The sequence below is a fragment of the Halichoerus grypus genome, chromosome 1 (genome assembly GCF_964656455.1).
Source record: "Halichoerus grypus chromosome 1, mHalGry1.hap1.1, whole genome shotgun sequence".
NCBI lineage: Eukaryota > Metazoa > Chordata > Mammalia > Carnivora > Phocidae > Halichoerus > Halichoerus grypus.
Window position 1 is genome coordinate 196259225 of NC_135712.1, and position 18081 is coordinate 196277305.

At 41.5% G+C, this 18081-nt stretch overlaps 1 protein-coding gene across 10 annotated transcripts in view; it reads right to left on the reverse strand.

Moving 5' to 3' along the window:
• Positions 1 to 18081, reverse strand: part of GLYCTK (glycerate kinase) — a 32464-nt gene that overhangs the window by 13399 nt on the left and 984 nt on the right. For 4 of the 10 annotated variants that reach the window (XM_078077421.1, XM_078077410.1, XM_078077433.1 and 1 more), the window contains exon 1: positions 17813 to 18023. The exons of 2 other annotated variants lie outside the window; for them this stretch is intronic. The gene's annotated coding sequence lies outside the window, so the exon portion shown is untranslated. Of the gene's footprint in view, positions 1 to 542; positions 1864 to 17812; positions 18024 to 18081 lie in introns of those variants that run through there. 4 more of the 10 variants (XM_078077427.1, XM_078077404.1, XM_078077416.1 and 1 more) reach the window with 3 other exon arrangements.

Below are 18081 nucleotides of genomic sequence, written 5' to 3' on the forward strand. Positions count from 1 at the left end.
ACCTGGCTGGTTCAGTCGGAAGAGCAAGCGACTCCTGTTCTCGCGGTTGTGAGTTTGAGCCCCACGTTGGGTGTAGAGATTACTTTAAGTGAATAAATAAAAACAAAAAACAAAAACAAACCCCTCCCCCAAAACCCTCAATTGCCTGACTGCCTGTAGGGGCCAAGGGCAGACTGCCCAAAATGTGCCACTTTGACATATTGCTTATTTTAAATAAAAGTTACTGAAGAGACAACCTATGCAGGAAAGACACTCAGACCTTCCTCTGTCCCCCTGAAAGCAGGAAATAAATCTCCCAGATGAAAGACGCCCTCCCTGTACCAGGACCTAAAGAGACATCCTTATCACCAGAGATGGGAAATTTAGAGCCCAGAAGGCTATATGAACAGCTCTTGTTACTTTTTACTAATTTATGACCCCAGGACAAATTCTGTTTAGAATTCCTTACTAATTGAACCTCCCAAAGTATGAAGTTTTCTTTGGTCTGTCAATTCCTCACAGATTTATTGTCTCTTTGTGTAAAAAGTATAAAAACTGCTCACCTTGGTTATTTCCTGAGGTCTCAATTCCATAACTGGGCCTCCATGCACATGTAATGAAACTTTATTTTTTTTCTCCTGTTAATCTGTCTCATGTCAGTTTAATTCTTAGTCCAGCTGGAAGAGCTTGCAAGTAAAGAAGCATTTTTCCTTCCCTTCTGTTGGCGTAGTTGCCAGGGTACTTTAACTCACTGGACATCACTTGCTCCAGATACTGCAGCCCCTGAGAGATCCTGGGACATCTGACATACAACTGGCCGAAGGTAAGATTTCGTACCATGTCAGCTTCCTGGAATCTCTGTGTGTGGAATCCAGTGGATCTAGAGTAAGGAGAATCTTTTCTTTCTCTAAATTCAGACTAGCAGAAGAAACTATGGAACAAAATCCTTGGGTTTAGCAACTCTTGGTAAAAATTTGATAGAGTAGTCTTTGGTTATTGATTCATTTTCTCCCAGCGATTGTCTTTGTTTTCCTTTCTCTGTGTCTTTTGTGTTGTCATAAAAAGGAATTACCATAGGGCAGAACACAGACAAAGGCCCCATAAGCTTGCTGTTCCAGCTGGCCTCAGGAAATGGCATCTCTTGAGACAAACTTTGCTGTGGATCCTCTATGTAAAGACAGGATGAGGTTTTTCCTTTTGTTCTGTGTCCTAAGAGCTTGGCTGTGACCAGTGAGAACATTCTCTCTGGTCTCTGCCTTCGGGAGGGTATACATACCGGAGTGCACTTTGATGGCCAGCACAACAGAGACACGCAGTTACAAGTCGCCCTCTGCCCATGACAGCTTACAGGGGAATTTGTCATAAAAGGTCCCAGAGCAAAAGGGGCCTTTGTTGTCTAACCTTCATTGCTTGTCAGTGCTGGAAAAATCCCATTCCCGTAGCACCTGCCCAGTGTCAGTTTAGCGGATCTATGACTGGAGGCATCTCACAATTTCAAGGGAGACCGGAGACATCCTTACCTCCTGTGCAATGAAGATCTTTGTTCTTACACTAATTTTGGGAATGAACTCTTGGACCATGGATTCTGCATCATCTATGCCCTCTCTGGAAGCCTCTTGCATCTTTGGGTAAGCAATTAAAAGGCTTATTGGTTTGAGTCGCTATTAATGGGTCCTATTCATCAATGGTGAGACGATAAATCCTTTAAATTGGCTATATTTGAAAAAAAAATCCTTTACAAAGAGAACTCTCGAGATGCCTGGATGGCTCAGTCGTTAAGCGTCTGCCTTTGGCTTAGGTCATGATCCCAGGGTCTTGGGATCGAGCCCTGCTTCGGGTTCCCTGCTCCGCGGGAAGCCTGCTTCTCCCTCTGCTACTCCCCCTGCTTGTGTTCCCTCTCTCACTGTGTCTGTCAAATAAATAAATAAAATCTTTACCAAAGGAAAAAAAAAATCTTCCAACTCTTGATCTCAGCTCAGATCTTGATCCCAGGGTCATGAGTTCAAGCCCCATGTTGGGCTCCATGCCAGGTATGGAACCTACTTTAAAAAAAAGAAAAAAAACAACTCTCTTTCAAAAAGGGGTGGGGGCAGCTGTGCCTGAGTGGCTCCATTGGGTAAGCATCTGTCTTAGGCTCAGGTCTTGATCTCCCCACATGGACGTTGGCGCTATCAGCTCCTTGCTCAGCAGGAAGTCTGCCTCTCTCTCTGCTCATGCTCTTTCTCACTTGCTCAATCTCTCAAATAAATAAATAAAATCTTAAAAAAAAAAAAGATAATGGCTAGCCTTAGGATTCTCTTGACAAGGGGGGCCTCGGTGGCTCAGTTGTTACGCGTCTGCCTTTGGCTCAGGTCATGATCCCAGTGTCCTAGGATCGAGCCCCACATCGAGCCCCACATCGGGCTCCCTGCTCAGCAGGGGAGTCTGCTTCTCCTCCTTCCCCTCCCCCTGTTCATGCTCTCTCATCACTCTCTTTCAAATAAATAAAATCTTGGGCGCCTGGGTGGCTCAGTTGGTTAGGTGACTGCCTTCGGCTCAGGTCATGATCCTGGAGTCCCTGGATCGAGTCCCGCATCGGGCTCCCTGCTCAGCAGGGAGCCTGCTTCTCCCTATGACCCTCACCCCTCTCATGTGCTCTCTCTCTCTGTCTCAAATAAATAAATAAAATCTTAAAAAAAAATAAATAAATAAATAAATAAAATCTTTTTAAAAACTTAGACTTGGGGCCCCTGGGTGGCTCAGATGGTTAAGCGTCTGCCTTCGGCTCGGGTCATGATCCCATGGTCCCGGGATCGAGTCCCGCATCGGGCTCCCTGCTGGGCGGGAAGCCTGCTTCTCCCTCTGCCTCTCTCTCTCTCTCTCTCTGACTCTCATGAATAAATAAATAAAACATTAACAACAAAAAAAATTTTTTAAATAAATAAATAAATAAATAAATAAGACTTAAGACAAATGACAACTAAGGTAAATTTCCTTTCTTAAAATACAGTCCTACCTGCCTATTTTAACTTCTCTTTCCCTAAAAGACTTGCAGAGAGCATTCCAGCCTAATCTCTAGGTTCAAAATATACAGGCTATTCTTGTAAATGCCGAAAGCCAGAAAGCGAATTTAGCAGAAGCACCTGGGACAGGCAGTAGGGCTCACTTTGCTGTAATCCAGTCCGCCAGCTTCAGGCATTTCTATGCAATAACCTTCACAGATGTATTGGACACCATCCCCCTACCCGCCCCCCCTACGTTCCCCATTTCAAAGAGTTCATATCCCTTGAACAGCAGCAGATCTTTTAAATTATAAAGCCCTTTTCCCTCCACTTTCAGAAGATCCTACCAAATTTAGAGAGGAATTAGAAAGATTAATTGCTATTCACAACCCCACTCACAGAGACCTTGACTAGCTGCTAAGGGGAGTTCTTCTGGCCCAAGATTATACTGTGGTTATTAGACAGGCCACTCTGCCCCCTGAAGAAATCCCCCTTCACAGAAGAAACAGGTGACCAAAATTTCTCCGAGGCCCTCCTACAAATGATCTGCAAAAGGGCAATATTCAGACACGAATAAAAGCCTAGGTTAGACTGTTAGTACTCAGAAAGAAGGCTTTTGTTAAAATGCCTTATGCAGACTGTACAAAGGCATAAATCTTTTGATTCCCATTTTAGATTTAAAAATCTCCATGATATAAAGAAACAAATTTAGTTAAAGGTTGGACAAATCCCTTGATATTCAGGCTGTAATCCAGTTCTTTAGGGAATTAACATCTTTGTCTTACAAATATCTATAAAACCAGGTACTCAATCCTAGAAACAAGTCACAGCCAAACTTGCTTTACAAACCTCACCTATTTCTCTAATAATGTTTATGGATATTATACTTTTTTTTTTTAAGTAGCTTCTTGCCCAGTGTGGGGCTTGAACCCACCCTGAGATCAAGAGTCACATGCTCTACTGCCTGAGCCAGCCAGGTGCCTCTGTTTATGGATATTGTAAAAGATCAAGATACTGGAACAAAATTGTCCTATACTAAGAAAAAACCACTTACATTCTTTCTCTGCCCTTTAAAGTTATAAATCTTATGTCTTTTAATGACATAGCCCACAACTGCCTGAGAATAAAGGGGAAAAAAGCGGGGAGGGGAGTAGGCCTTTTTAAAATACAGGTTGCTGGGGCCCCTGGGTGGCTCATCAGGCTCCCTTGCTCGCGGGAGGCCTGCTTCTCCCTCTCCTACTCCCCCTGCCTGTGTTCCTTCTCTCGCTGTGTCTCTGTCAAATAAATAAATAAAATCTTTTAAAAATAAAATAAAATACAAGTTGCTAAAAGGGCTCTTTAAGACGGCACCTCTGATAACAGGCAGATTTGCTCCAAATATGGGATATTTTGTTCACTTCTGGATGGTCTTGCTAAAATTGATTTGTAAAAGAGCTCTATTTAGTTGGTTTGAAGGCAAGTGCTTGTAAAGATTGGGCATTCTAAAACTCAGAAATCTAGACACTAACCCAAATGTTTTTAAAGGTCATGTGATCTGGGAAGATGTTTGGTACTAAAGCTAATTTAAAGTTGGTTTAATACATTTTTTTTAAAAGATTTTATTTAGGGCACCTGGGTGGCTCAGTCGTTTGAGCGGCTGCCTTCGGCTCAGGTCATGATCCCAGGGTTCTGGGATCGAGTCTGGCATTGGGCTCCCTGCTCAGCGGGGAGTCTGCTTCTCCCTCGGTCCTCCTCTTTGCTCGTGCTGGCTCTCACGCTCTCTCTCCCAAATAAATAAATAAAAATATTTAAAAATAAATAAAAGATTTTATTTACTTGAGAGAGAGCACAAGCAGAGAGGAGAGGCAGAAGGAGAGGAGGAAGCAGGCTCCCCGCCAAGCAGGCAGCCCCATGTGGGGCTCAATCCCAGGACCCCGAGATCATGACCTGAGCCAAAGGCAGACGCCCAAATGATTGAGCCACCCAGGTGCCCCTAAGGTTGGTTTAATCAAGGTAGACATGTCTTTAAAGTTATCAGCATGAAAATTAAAACTCTTATTCTGCCTGTGTTTACTTAAAGTCAAGTAAGCTGATGTTATCTGTTACAAATTGTTTAAAATAATAGTGATAGTTTGAAAGGATGACTAACTTTGAAGTCTCAAAGTTTTTATGGGTAGTCTAAGCATAATTGTCAAGAACAAGTAAATTAAATAGATGTAAATAAGATAAAAAGTTTCAGGTAAACTTTTTAAATAGTTTCTCCAAATCTTTTTGTAACCTGAAAGTTTAAAGTTTTGCTAAGTTAAATAATTCATTTAATATCTAATAACTCATTTAATTAATTTAATTTAAATCATTTAATTTTAAATTAAATTTAATATCTCACTGCCAAATATGATAAAATTATAAAAATTGAGTATTGGACATAGGTTTATCTACTTTTGTTTTAGTACAAAGAAACTAAAGATAAACTTGGGTCTGTTAGAAAATAGGTTTTGAGCCCATTAATGAAAGATTGTACTATAAAGAAACACATGTTTCTAAATTATGAAATGTATTTTTTTTTTAAGATTTTATTTATTTATTTGAAAGAGAGAGAGCAGGAACCACCAGAAGGGGGAGTGGGAGAGGGAGAAGCAGGCTCCCGCGGAGCAGGGAGCCCGATGTGGGGCTTGATCCCAGGACCCTGGGATCATGACCTGAGCCGAAGGCACTTAACAACTGAGCCACCCAGGCGCCCCTGAAATGTATTTTTTTTAAAGATTTTATTTATCTATTATATTTGAGAAAGAGAGAGCATGCAAGCAGGGGGAGGGGCAGAGGGAAAGGGAGAGATGTCAAGCAGACACCCTGCTGAGCACGGAGCCCCACATGGGGCTCAATCTCATGACCGGGAGATCATGACCTGAGCTGAAACCAAGAGTCCAACGCTCAACTGACTGAGCCACCCAGGCGTCCCAGAATTATGAAAGGTATTCATAAATTTACCAATCTAAAGAACTCTAGTGTAACAGTTCACAATTGCTTACTTCTTAGTTTTCACTAGAAATTAAGGTTTCTAAGAGTTAAGCATTCTAATAAATGTAGTAATTAAGACAACTGGAAATAATAAGGGAAACAACTCTGTATACAAGGAAAATAAGGTATGTGCTTTTCGTAAGAAAAATATATGAAGAATGGGAACACATTTTCATTGAGGGAAAAGAAAATAATTTTGTCCTAAAGTGAGGCTGGTTATAAAAGAGGAAAAACTTAGGACAAAATCTGAATGTAAAAAGAAAATTATACAGGCGTCTGGATTGCTCAATCGGTTAAGTATCTGCCTTCAGCTGAGATCATGATCCCAGGGTCCTGGGATCAAGTCCCACATGAGGCTCCTTGCTCAGCAGGGGTCTGCTTCTCCCTCTCCCTCTGTGCTCACTCTCTCTCTCAAGTAAATAAATAAAATCTTTAGAAAGAAAAAGAAAGTTGTAAAATATTTATGAAAAAAAAAGAATCTTTGGAAAGAGACTTATGTGGTCAGTAATGGACACTTAGAATAAATTTATTTAAAATGAGTTTTAGGGGTGGCAGCCTGGCTCAGTTGGTGGAATGTGCGACTCCTGATCTCAGGGTTGTAAGTTCCAGTCCCATGTTAGGTAGAGACATTACTTAAAAATAAAAATCTTTTATTTTATTTTTTTAAGATTTTATTTATTTGTCAGAGAGAGAGAGAGTAAAGCAGGGGAAGCAACAGGCAGAGGGACAAGCAGGCTCCCTGCCGAGCAAGGAACTCCATGCAGAACTCGATCCCAGAACCCTGAGATCATGACCTGAGCCGAAGGCAGACACTTAACCAATTGAGCCACCCAGGCATCCCAAAAATAAAAATCTTTTAGAAAAAAATAAATAAAAATAAAATGAGTTTTAATATCAAAAGTACATTGATGCAAAATTAGAATTTGTCTTTTGTCCTTAAAAAATTTTTTCTTAGAGGGGCGCCTGGGTGGCTCAGTCGGTTAAGCGTCTGCCTTCAGCTCAGGTCATGATCCCAGGGTCCTGGGATCGAGCCTCACATCGGGCTCCTTGCTCAGCAGAGAGCCTGCTTCTCCCTCTCCCATTCCCCCTGCTTGTATTCCCTCTCTCGCTGTGTCTCTCTCTGTCAAATAAATAAATAAAATCTTTTAAAAAAAAATAAATAAATAAATAAAGAGCTAAGTTTTATTCAGAACTATGTAACCTTCTGTATTTGCTTTTAAAATCTTCTATTGCCACTTTGGTTAAATAGATAAATATTGTTTCATAATGATCTGTGATCCGGTTTAGCCAAATATTCAAACCTTGTGGCATTTTTTTGACAAACTTCCCAAAATCAAATTCTAAAATGAAATCTTTTGACATTAATCTAACAGGTGTTCCAGAGAGCTTCTGGAGCATGTGAAAGATTTTGTGAGAGATTAAACTAATTAGGTTTATTTTATATGTTGAATTACCTGGGAAGCATTGTCAAGTAAGTGTTCTAAAATTTTATGAAACTCCTAGAAATTTGATATGTTGTGGTATGTTATTATCTTGAAGTGTTGTATGTCACAGACGTAACTGAATTTCCTTGTCAATCGCACTGTAACGAACTTTAATCAGATCTTTAACCATGGCCATTTTTAAGTCTTTTATCATTTAAAGAGTTATACTTTTACTCAGATGCTTTTACAAAAGCTTCCTACAAATGTGTTTGATCTTCAGAGAGATTCATGGAAAAGAGTTTTTGACAAATATAGGTTTCTGATAACCTTAAGATCATAAAACTGAACTGGGTAAGAATTTCCAGAACCAGTGGAATAACTGGATTCAAGCAGAATAAGAATTAGTAACATGGGACTAAAGGAACTGAGGAGGATGATTGTATTTTTATGAAATTTTTTGTTTAAAACATTGCTAATTTTTTAAAGATTTTATGTATTTATTTATTTGAGAGAGAGCGTGCACACGCTCAAGAGCGGGGGGGGGGGCGGGGGAGGGTGGGTAGGGGCAGAGGGAGAGGGAGAGAGAGAATTCCAAGCAGACTCCAAGCTCAGAGCAGAGCCCCAAATGGGGCTTGATTCCATGGCTCCGAGATCACCACCTGAGCTGAAACCAAGAGTTGGATGCCCAACTGACTGAACCACCCAGGTGCCCCACATTGCTGATTTTTTTTAACGTTTTATTTTTCCAGGTTTAAGGAAACTTTCTCTTAGCTACCTGATTACAGCAATTTGATAAAATAGACCTTTGTGACCAAATTGAAACATTTTATTTTCTCCCTACTGGATCCCTCCAGAATTCAGAACTCTCAGTGAGAATTCTTTTATTTTCATGGCAATGTGTTTCTTTTTTTTTTCTTTTTTTTTAAAGCTTAATTTTTTTTGGGGGGCGCCTGGGTGGCTCAGTCGTTAAGCGTCTGCCTTCGGCTCAGGTCATGATCCCAGGGTCCTGGGATCGAGCCCCGCGTCGGGCTCCCTGCTCTGCGGGAAGCCTGCTTCTCCCTCTCCCACTCCCCCTGCTTGTGTTCCCGCTCTCGCTGTGTCTCTCTCTGTCAAAAAAATAAATAAAATCTTTAAAAAAAAAAAAATAAATAAAGCTTAATTTTTTTTTTAAAGATTATTTATTTATTTATTTATTTTGACAGGGAGAGACACAGCGAGAGAGGGAACACAAGCAGGGGGTGTGGGAGAGGGAGAAGCAGGCTTCCCGCTGAGCAGGGAGCCCGACGCGGGGCTCGATCCCAGGACCCTGGGATCATGACCTGAGCCGAAGGCAGACGCTTAATGACTGAGCCATCCAGGTGCCCCTGGCAATGTGTTTATTTGCAAAGAAAAAAGAATAAGTTCAGTGAGAATCTGTTTTCCTTGTAACGGGACACAACTGGAAGCATCAGTTATATTACCAAGGCTTTGGAATGTTGTATTTGAGAGACATGCATAGACTCAGATATGACCAGAGACCTTTAAGGAACTAAGGTTGACTATATGGAGCCAACAAAGCCCCTTAGAAAAACAGCCCGGTACACCTTACTTCTGGGGTTCCTAGCAGCCTTTACCAGGTGAATAAAGAAGGTCACTTCCTGGCAGGTGCAGGAACTCAGGATATTTTGGGGACCTCAAAAAGAGAGGAATTAACCCAGATCTATAAGTATTGCAGGTAAAGTCTGATGGCAAGTATTTGGCTTGACTTCTAGCCTCAAGAGGTTAAAAGTTCAACCTCGAGGGGTGCCTGGCTGGTTCAGTCGGTAGAGCATTTGACTCTTGATCTTTCAGGGTCGTGAGTTCAAGCCCTATGTTGGGCATAAAGCTTAAAAATAATAAAGTTTCAAGATGCATTTAAAAAAAGTTCAACCTAGAGATTCTTTATTAAAAATTTCCAGGGGCACCTGGGTGGCTCAGTCGGTTAAGCGTCTGCCTTCGGCTCAGGTCATGGTCTTGAGCATCAGTGGGGAGTCTGCTACTCCTCCCTCTGTTCCTCTCCGTTTGTGCACTCTTTCTCTCTCTCTCCCTCGTGAGCATGCGTGCACACTCTCTCTCTAATAAATAAAATCTTAAAAAAAAAAAAAAATTCCAGCAAAGCAAGTTTAAAATCCTGTATGACCAATCACTATTCTCGCTGCACTTACAAAGAATCAGGCCAAGTTTTTTGAAACTAGACTTATTTTGCAAACAAATTAGTCTTAATTTGATGGTCTTTTGTAAAAAAAAGAATGAGGGTGATTGTAGAGAGCAAAATTATGTTCCAATAATACACTTGTGTAAATATTAGATTCTAATACAGCTTATTATAAACTGGACTAGATCCTGATTTCTTCTAGTTTCTTCCAATGCCTGGCTCCAACTCTCCAAACTAATGTTTTTTATTTTTTCCCATCCTTTTGACTTGGAATCATTTGATAATTAACACCGCCCATTTTCCTGAAGCCCTGAAAACTAAATATGAACAACTTGATGTAAACTTCAGAGAAATCACCACAACAGCTCAAATATAGACAATCTTTCTGCCTCTTGCTCTGTGGGCCACTCAAAGACAGTCAGAGACATTGGAATTACTAACCAGGAAAATTCGTCAGACTGCCACTGTTTTCTATCTGAAGATGCTTTGAGCCTGACATCTAGAAATCTTGACTAGCTGGCCTAAAAACTCAAAAACTGGTTTACAGTTTGATCTAATCATTAACCATTATTTTTCTTGTTTTATAGGAATGCCTCTTATTTAATACCTTATCTGAATCATAGGCCTAATTTTAAAAACACACCTGCATCATTGCCTCCTGAAAGGAGTTTAGCTGAACTAACCCATTGTCAAGACTAACAGACCGATTCAACAAGATGGAACAATCTACCAGCTCAACTTGGAATGTGTGAAATTTCCAGGGAAGTTTCAAAGGAGGGAACTATAGAGGCTGAGGGCAGGCTGCCCCAAAATATGCCACTCTGACATATTGCTTATTTTAAATAAAAGTTACTGAAGAGACAACCTATGCAGGAAGGACACTCAGACCCCTTCTCTCTCCCCCTGAAAGCTGGAAATAAATCTCCAGCTGAAAAGTACCTCCAGGTGAAAAGTACCTCCCTGTACCAGGAGCTCTTTTAAAGAGACATTCCCAGAGATGGGACATTTAGAGCAGAGAAGGCTGTATAAACAACACTTACCTTTTACTAATTTATGACCCCAGCCCAAATTCTGTTTAGAATTCTTTACTAATTGAAGCTCCCAAAGTGAGGTTTCCTTTTGGTCTGTAAATTACTCGCAGATTTATTCTCTTTGTATAACGTATAAAAACTGCTCACCTTGGTCATTTCTTGGTCTCAATTTCATAACTGGGCTTCTGGGCACATATAATAAAACTTCGTTTTTTTCTCCTGTTAATCTATCTCATGTCAACTTAATTCTTAGTCTATCTGGAAGATCTTGAGAGTAGAGAAGAAATGTTCCTTCCCTTCATGCCTTTGAATCTGTCTTTGTGGGGTTCCCAAACCTACATACGTAATTAAATTTGTTTTTCTCCTGTTGACCTGCCTTATTTCAAAGATATTATTTATTCACTTATTTGAGAGACAAAGAGAGCACAGGCTTGGGAGCAAGCAAGGGGAGGCACAGAGGGGAGGAGCAGAGGGGGAGGGAGAGGGAAAGGGAGAGAATCCCAAGCCAACTCCACACTTGGGAGGGTTCAAATTCACGACCCTTAGATCATGACCTGAGCCAAAACCAAGCTTAACCGACTGAGCCACCCAGATGCCCCTGTCTTATTTCAGTTTAATTATTAGACCAGCCAGCAAACCTAGAAGGAAAGAAGGGAAAATTTTTCCTCTAAAACCATCTTAATCAAGCTCCAGGGAAGCCCCAGAAGGCATTCTAGCTCAGAAATTTATCTCAAAGAATTGGAATTCATAAGGAACCCTCAGTTTTAGAAGCTATATTGTTTAGGAGAGGTTCCACTTTAAATTGTGTAACACGAAATTTAAAAATTTAATAAATGGGCCAATCCTAACCCAATTGTGGTACTAATTTCACAATATATAAGTGTATTAAATCATCATCACCTTGTACACCTTACATAATGTTACATGTCAATGACATCTCAATACAGCTGGGGGAATAAACCTTTCCACCTAGTCTAAACAATAAGGAATAATTGTTATTTCACGTAACAAGTGATCTCAAGGTAGGATGGCTGTAGGGTTGGTGTGTGGGTCACAAAGACTGTGGGTCAGTGTCCTAGAGCTGCCCTAACAGCCACACAAGGTGGGTAGCTTAAAACAATAGGATTTTATTGTCTCAGTTCTAGAGGCCAGTAGTCCAAAATCAAGCTGTTAGCAGAGTCATGTTCCCTCTGAAACCTACAGGAGAGACTCCCATTTCTACCTCTAATGTCACATTGCTATCTTCTTTCTGTCTCTTCTTATAAGGACACCAGTCATGTTGGGTTTAGGATCCACCTTACTCCAGTATGACTGTATCTTTACTAATTACATCTACTACGAATCTATTTCCAAATTTGGTCACATTCTGGTGTACTGGGGGTGAGGACTTCAGTATGCCTTTTGGAGGGACACAATTCAACCCATAACAGACCTTTCCCATCTTTCTGCTCTGCCATTCTCATCCTGCTGGCTGCCTTCCTCATGGTCCAACTTGGCTACAGCAGTCCCAGGCATCACATTCAGCACAGCAGTGTCCACCAGATGGAGAGGGATCATCCCTTCCTTGTATCTCTTTTAGAAGCAAAGAAACCTTCAGAGACCCCTTCCCCAGGAGACTTCCTCTCATTTCTCATTGGCAAAAATATCATCACACATGTAAGCCTAATCCTATCACTGGGAAGGGAAACAAGACCACTCATCATGATTGGCTTAGACCAGAGGTTCTCAAATTTGAAAAAGTATCATGATCATCTGGAAGGGTTGTTGAAACAGATTGCTGGGCTCCATCCCCCCACCCCCCCACCCCCCCACCCCCGAGGTTCTGGTTCAGTAGGTCTGCTGTGAGTTCTGAGGATTTGACTTTTTGATGAGTTCTCAGGCGAGGCTGATGCTGCTGGTGCTGAGACCACACTTTGAGAACCAGTGGTTTAAACTAATCAGGATTTATCTCAGAGGACTGGGGTCAACTCTTGGAAAATACACTGCTATCCAGAGGAGGGAGGAATACCCGAAAAAAAAAAAAAAAAAGAATCAGGATTCCATCAGAAAAGAGCCAAGAGGAGGAAACTTTTGGGTAGGTATCCAGTAGTGTCTGCCATACAGTGGCCAAAGAGCAGCTAGGAAGAGACCAGGAATGTGTCCAGACAGGTGAGAAGAGAGTCAGAATGATGTCAAGGGAGCCATGGAGAAGAGACTGGGGAATGGTCAACCCCTTTAATGTCACAGACAGGAACAGGAGTGTAAGCACTGAAAAGTGACCAGTGGAGGGGCGCCTGGGTGGCTCAGTCGTTAAGCATCTGCCTTCGGCTCAGGTCATGATCCCAGGGTCCTGAGATCGAGTCCCACGTCGGGCTCCCTGCTCAGCGGGAAGCCTGCTTCTCCCTCTCCCACACCCCCTGCTTGTGTTCCCTCTCTCGCTGTCTCTCTGTCAGATAAATAAATAAAATCTTTAAAAAAAAAAAGACCAGTGGATTGAACCACTAGAAGATCTTTGTTGATCTTAGCAAAAGCAGTTTTATTTTGAAGACACCACATAGGAAGAGTTATAGGAAATACAGAAATTAACTCCCTTGCACTGTTGGTGGGAATGCAAAGTGGTGTAGCCACTCTGAAAAACAGTACGGAAGTTCTTCAAAAAGTTAAAAATAGAACTACGATATTCCACCAATTGTACTACTAGGTAGTGCCTCAAAGGATACAAAAATACTAATTCAAAAGGCTACATGCACCTCCATGTTTGTAGCAGCATTATCTACAATAGCGAAAATATGGAACAGCCCAAGTGTTCATCAACTGATGAATGGATAGGGAAATATATATAGACAATAAAAATGAAATAATACTCAGCCATAAAAAGAATGAAATCTTGCCTTTTGCAAGGACATGGATGAAACTAGAGAGTATATCATAAGTGACATGTCAGTCAGAGCAAGACAAATACCATCTGATTTCACTCATAGGTGGAATTTAAGAAAAAAAACAAATGATCCTAGGGGAAAAAAAGAGAGAGGCAAACCAAGAAACAAACTCTTAACTATAGAGAACAGACTGATGGTTACCAGAGGGGAGGTGGGTGGGGGGATGGATTAAATAGGTGATGGGGATTAAGAAGGGCACTTATGATGACCACCAGCTGTTGTAATGAAGTGTTGAATCACTATATTGTACACCTGAAACTAATATTACATTGTATGTTGACTAGAATGTGAACAAAACTTTTAAAAAATAAAATACTGTGAGTTCCAAAAAAAAGGTTAACTTTTTGGGGTGCCTGGGTGGCTCAGTTGTTAAGCGTCTGCCTTCGGCTCAGGTCATGATCCCAGGGTCCTGGGATCGAGCCCCACATTGGGCTCCCTGCTCCGCGGGAAACCTGCTTCTCTCTCGCCCACTCCCCCTGCTTGTGTTCCCTCTCTTGCTGTCTCTTTCTCTGTGTCAAATAAAAAAAAAACAAACCAAAAAAACGAAAAACAAAAAAAAGGTTAACTTTTAAATCCCAATATAATTTTCTAGCTGGAATTATTATTAAGGTTCATTTTTGTTTCATCATGATTATTTCACAAATTCAGTTTAATTGTTTAAAGTACATAAATCCTCTCATGGCCAAAACTTCTGATGGTCCTGTCCTCTTTCCTTAAAAACCAAACCAATCAAACTTTTGTTGTAATCAACCTGAAACAATCAGTTTACCTTTGTCTTGCATGACATGACATTATTTTCTGGTGAACTGAACTTGGTATTATACATTTCTCTTTGACATTTTTGCTTGTTCTCCCCCTCCCTTTTTTGTTTGCTTTGTTTTCTTTTTACTTTGGCTCTGGAATGTACTTCTATGTGAGCCTCTTTTGAAATGAGTTTTGAAATCAATTGGGCAAAATTAATTCAATTATTAAAGTAGCAGACATTTCCTTCTTCAGTTACTTTTGTCACATAGTCATGGCCAATATCTCAATTTCCAGACAGAATCAGATACACACATGTGCGGATTTCTGGTCCATTATATATTGTTGCAGATTCAAAATAATGAGGCACAATTAGAAACAATTCTTATTTAATGGTGGTATTACTGCTCTGAACATAATCTGAGCACATAATGCAAGTGGGCATTTCAGTTCCTTTGAAATGACTTTTCCATTGGGTGAACATCTGATAAATTCCTCCTTTTATGCAGGCTCCCGTGGACCAGATGTTACAGAAGATGGGGTATGCACAGGGGTCCATAAAATGTGTGGGGGCAGGAAGTATACAGGACATTTCTGTATCTTCCTCTTAATTTTGACATGAACCTACAACTGCTCTAAAAAAATTAAGTCTTGGGGCACCTGGGTGGCTCAGTCGGTTAAGTATCCGACCCTGATTTCAGCTCAGGTCATGGTCTCAGGATGGTGAGGTCGAGCCCCATGGTGGGCTCCACGCTGCAGCATGGAGTCAGCTTGAGATTCTCTCTCTCCCTCTCCCTTTGCCCCTCCGCCTGCTCTCAGTCTCTCTCTCTCTCTCTCGCTCTCTGTTGGTCTCTCTCCTTCTCCCTAAAATCAATCAATCAATCTAAAAAAAATTTAAGTCTTAGAAGAAAGAGAGAGTGGGGCACCTGGGTGGCTCAGTCGTTAAGCGTCTGCCTTCCGCTCAGGTCATGATCCCAGGGTCCTGGGATCGAGCCCCACATCGGGCTGCCTGTTCAGTGGGGAGCCTACTTCTCCCTCTGCCTGCCGCTCTGTCTCTGACAAATAAACAAAATCTTAAAAAAAAAAACAACAACAAATTGAGCCAGATCTTGGCTGGACCCTAGATAAAATGAGAAGTAAAATTACTTTACAAACACATGATGGAATAGCATGTAGCCATTCAAAATGGTTATGTAGTTCTCTACTTATTGACCTGGAAGATGTTCATAGCATTACATGAAAAGGGTAGGTTATAAATATATTATGAGCCCATTAAAAATATATTTCAGGGGAAAAGTCTGAAAAGCTCTACATCAAAATGGTAAAATTTATGTTATGTATATTGTACCCTAATAAAAACAAATGTAACAGTAGTTACTTCTGGATGCTATGTTTTTTTACTACTAATTTGTATTTTTTTAGTTTTTTTGCAATGGGTGTGTATTATTTGTATGAAAACTAAGTAAATAAATGAAATAATGGTTTAAAAGAAAAGGAAAAATAAAAAAAATAAGTCTGATGCCCTTCAAGAAGCCTGATGCATTTCTGACTGCAGCTTTCCCCTCTACCTATCCCCCACTGGAGCCAGCCTTTCTGGGTCACCTTTTAAAGTCCAGCCTTTAAGGCACTGTTGGACCGGAAGCTAGGAGAGCCCCACTCTAATAGGGCAGGGAGCCAGACGAGGAATGGGAAACAAGCTGAGCCATTTCAGGACACTCTTAAAATATGAAAAAATGACTTTTTCCATCCCAAAAATAATTCGGGGAGTCAAGTCTTGGGAGGGAATTTCAGTCTTAACAGTTAAATCTGGGAAAGGTACAGGAAGTACAAAACTCAAAAGATACCCTACAGAGATTTCTTTTAGCTGACAACATTTAGTTGTTTCATAAGAGGGATCCAAAAAATGGTATTTCATTGGGTATATTCACTTCCCGAAAGTTCCAGGACATGGCACCAGATCTGTTCTTAGTGCCATTTAACTAACCATTCAAAGCCGACTCTAATAAAGAAGGAGGAATTGCAGGGAAGTGAGTGCTTCAGGGCACAGAGGACTTTTCTTCCATTGCTTCGCAGTTTGGGAAAGTTGCCATCCATTCGGGTTTCACTCAGACTTTTGCCAGATCCCAAAACAAATTGTAGCCAGAAGTTCTGCTCTTTGTCAGGAGGCAACTGCAGTCCAGACTTAGCCAGGATCTTGCCCTCTCCCTTCAAAGAACAACTTCCCTTTCTGTGTGGGGATCCTGGTTCTCCTTTTACCCAGGGACATCCTTTCTTTCTAGAAAGACTCGACTGTCCCAGGGTTTCTGTTTTGTTTTTACCATCGTCCGGGTTTTATCTGGATCTCTGGATATCACGTCTTCCTAATATCAGTGATTTTAATGTTTAAGGCTTTCTTCTCTGTTTTTCTTCCTCTTTAGCCACTGCAGTTTAGTGAAGCAAAATAAACAGGCCTGTTTCCATTGTTAGAGACCCCAGCAATTAATCTTTGAGGAGTTGCCCACAAGTTAGAGATCTATGAACTCTGAGTCTGACCCCTTGCACAGAAAGTTAAAGCCAAGGTGCCCGGTACCTATTTTGTGATCAGATATCGCTTCCCTTTGTTAGAGATCAACTTTCCTTCCTTTTAAGGCAAAGAATCCTTAAACAAACCACTGAGACAATCCCATTGACTACAAAGAGGTTAAGGCAACTGTTTTATATTTTAAACGTGGTGGTGGTTGCACAACTGAATATGGGTGTCAAAACTTACAAAACTGTCAATTTAAAAGGCCAGTTTTTACTGTACATAAATTATACCTCTATTAAAAACACCACCGCCAATTCGGTTTACTAGCATGGAAAAATGTGTAACATATAATACTGACCTAGGAAAAAAGATGGTAGCATTTATAAAGTTTATGTTGATATGTGAAAAAGGAGGAGGAAATCCGGAGAACTTAAAACTATATTTTGTTGAATAAGGAGATAATTTTCCCTTCTAAAAATTTCTTTGTAATCGGTGCTTTGAGTTTCCAGGCTATAAATACGTCTTAAAACTTAAAGATAAGGGGCCCCTGGGTGGCTCAGTCGTTAAGCGTCTGCCTTCGGCTCAGGTCATGATCCCAGGGTCCTAGGATGGAGCCCCGCATCGGGCTCCCCGCTGGCATTGGGCTCCCCGCTCAGCGGGAAGCCTGCTTCTCCCTCTCCCACTCCCCCTGCTTGTGTTCCCTCTCTCGCTGTGTCTCTCTCTCTGTCAAATAAATAAATAAAATCTTTTTTAAAAAAAACTTAAAGTTTTTACAAAAATGTGTCGAGCTGTACACTTAAAATTAGTTCACTTTATGCACTTCATGTTACGTGTCAATTAAAAAGTTTTTAAAGAAGGCTTAAAGAAAACTTCTGGGTAGTAGTCACAAGGGTATCTAACCAAATGAAAAAAAAAAAGAACATTTAAAATGTGCGCAGTCTACCGTATATTCTACCTCAAAAAAATAAAAACCAAACAAAAAAAACCTCTGAAATGGAAACTATGCAGGCGCTGTGGTGCTCGAGCAGTCAAAGCCCGCCAGCGATCCGTGCACTGACTCACCCCCAGAACAAGCCTCCAGTGGCGCAGCCGACCCCCGCAGTACCTGCTCCCCGTGGCCTGCGGTAGGGGGGAGCCTCTCGGGAGGCTGCGACCCCGCACAATTACCCACGGCTCCCCGGCACCAGCGGCCTTCGGGCCCACCCGGGAAGGCCGTGGACATCCCCGCCCCTCGGGCCCCACGGCTGGTCAGAGAATCGCTGCCTCCGGCCACCCGCCACTCCACTCCTGGGCGGCCGCACTGACGTCACCGCCTCGCCGCCCCGCCTCGC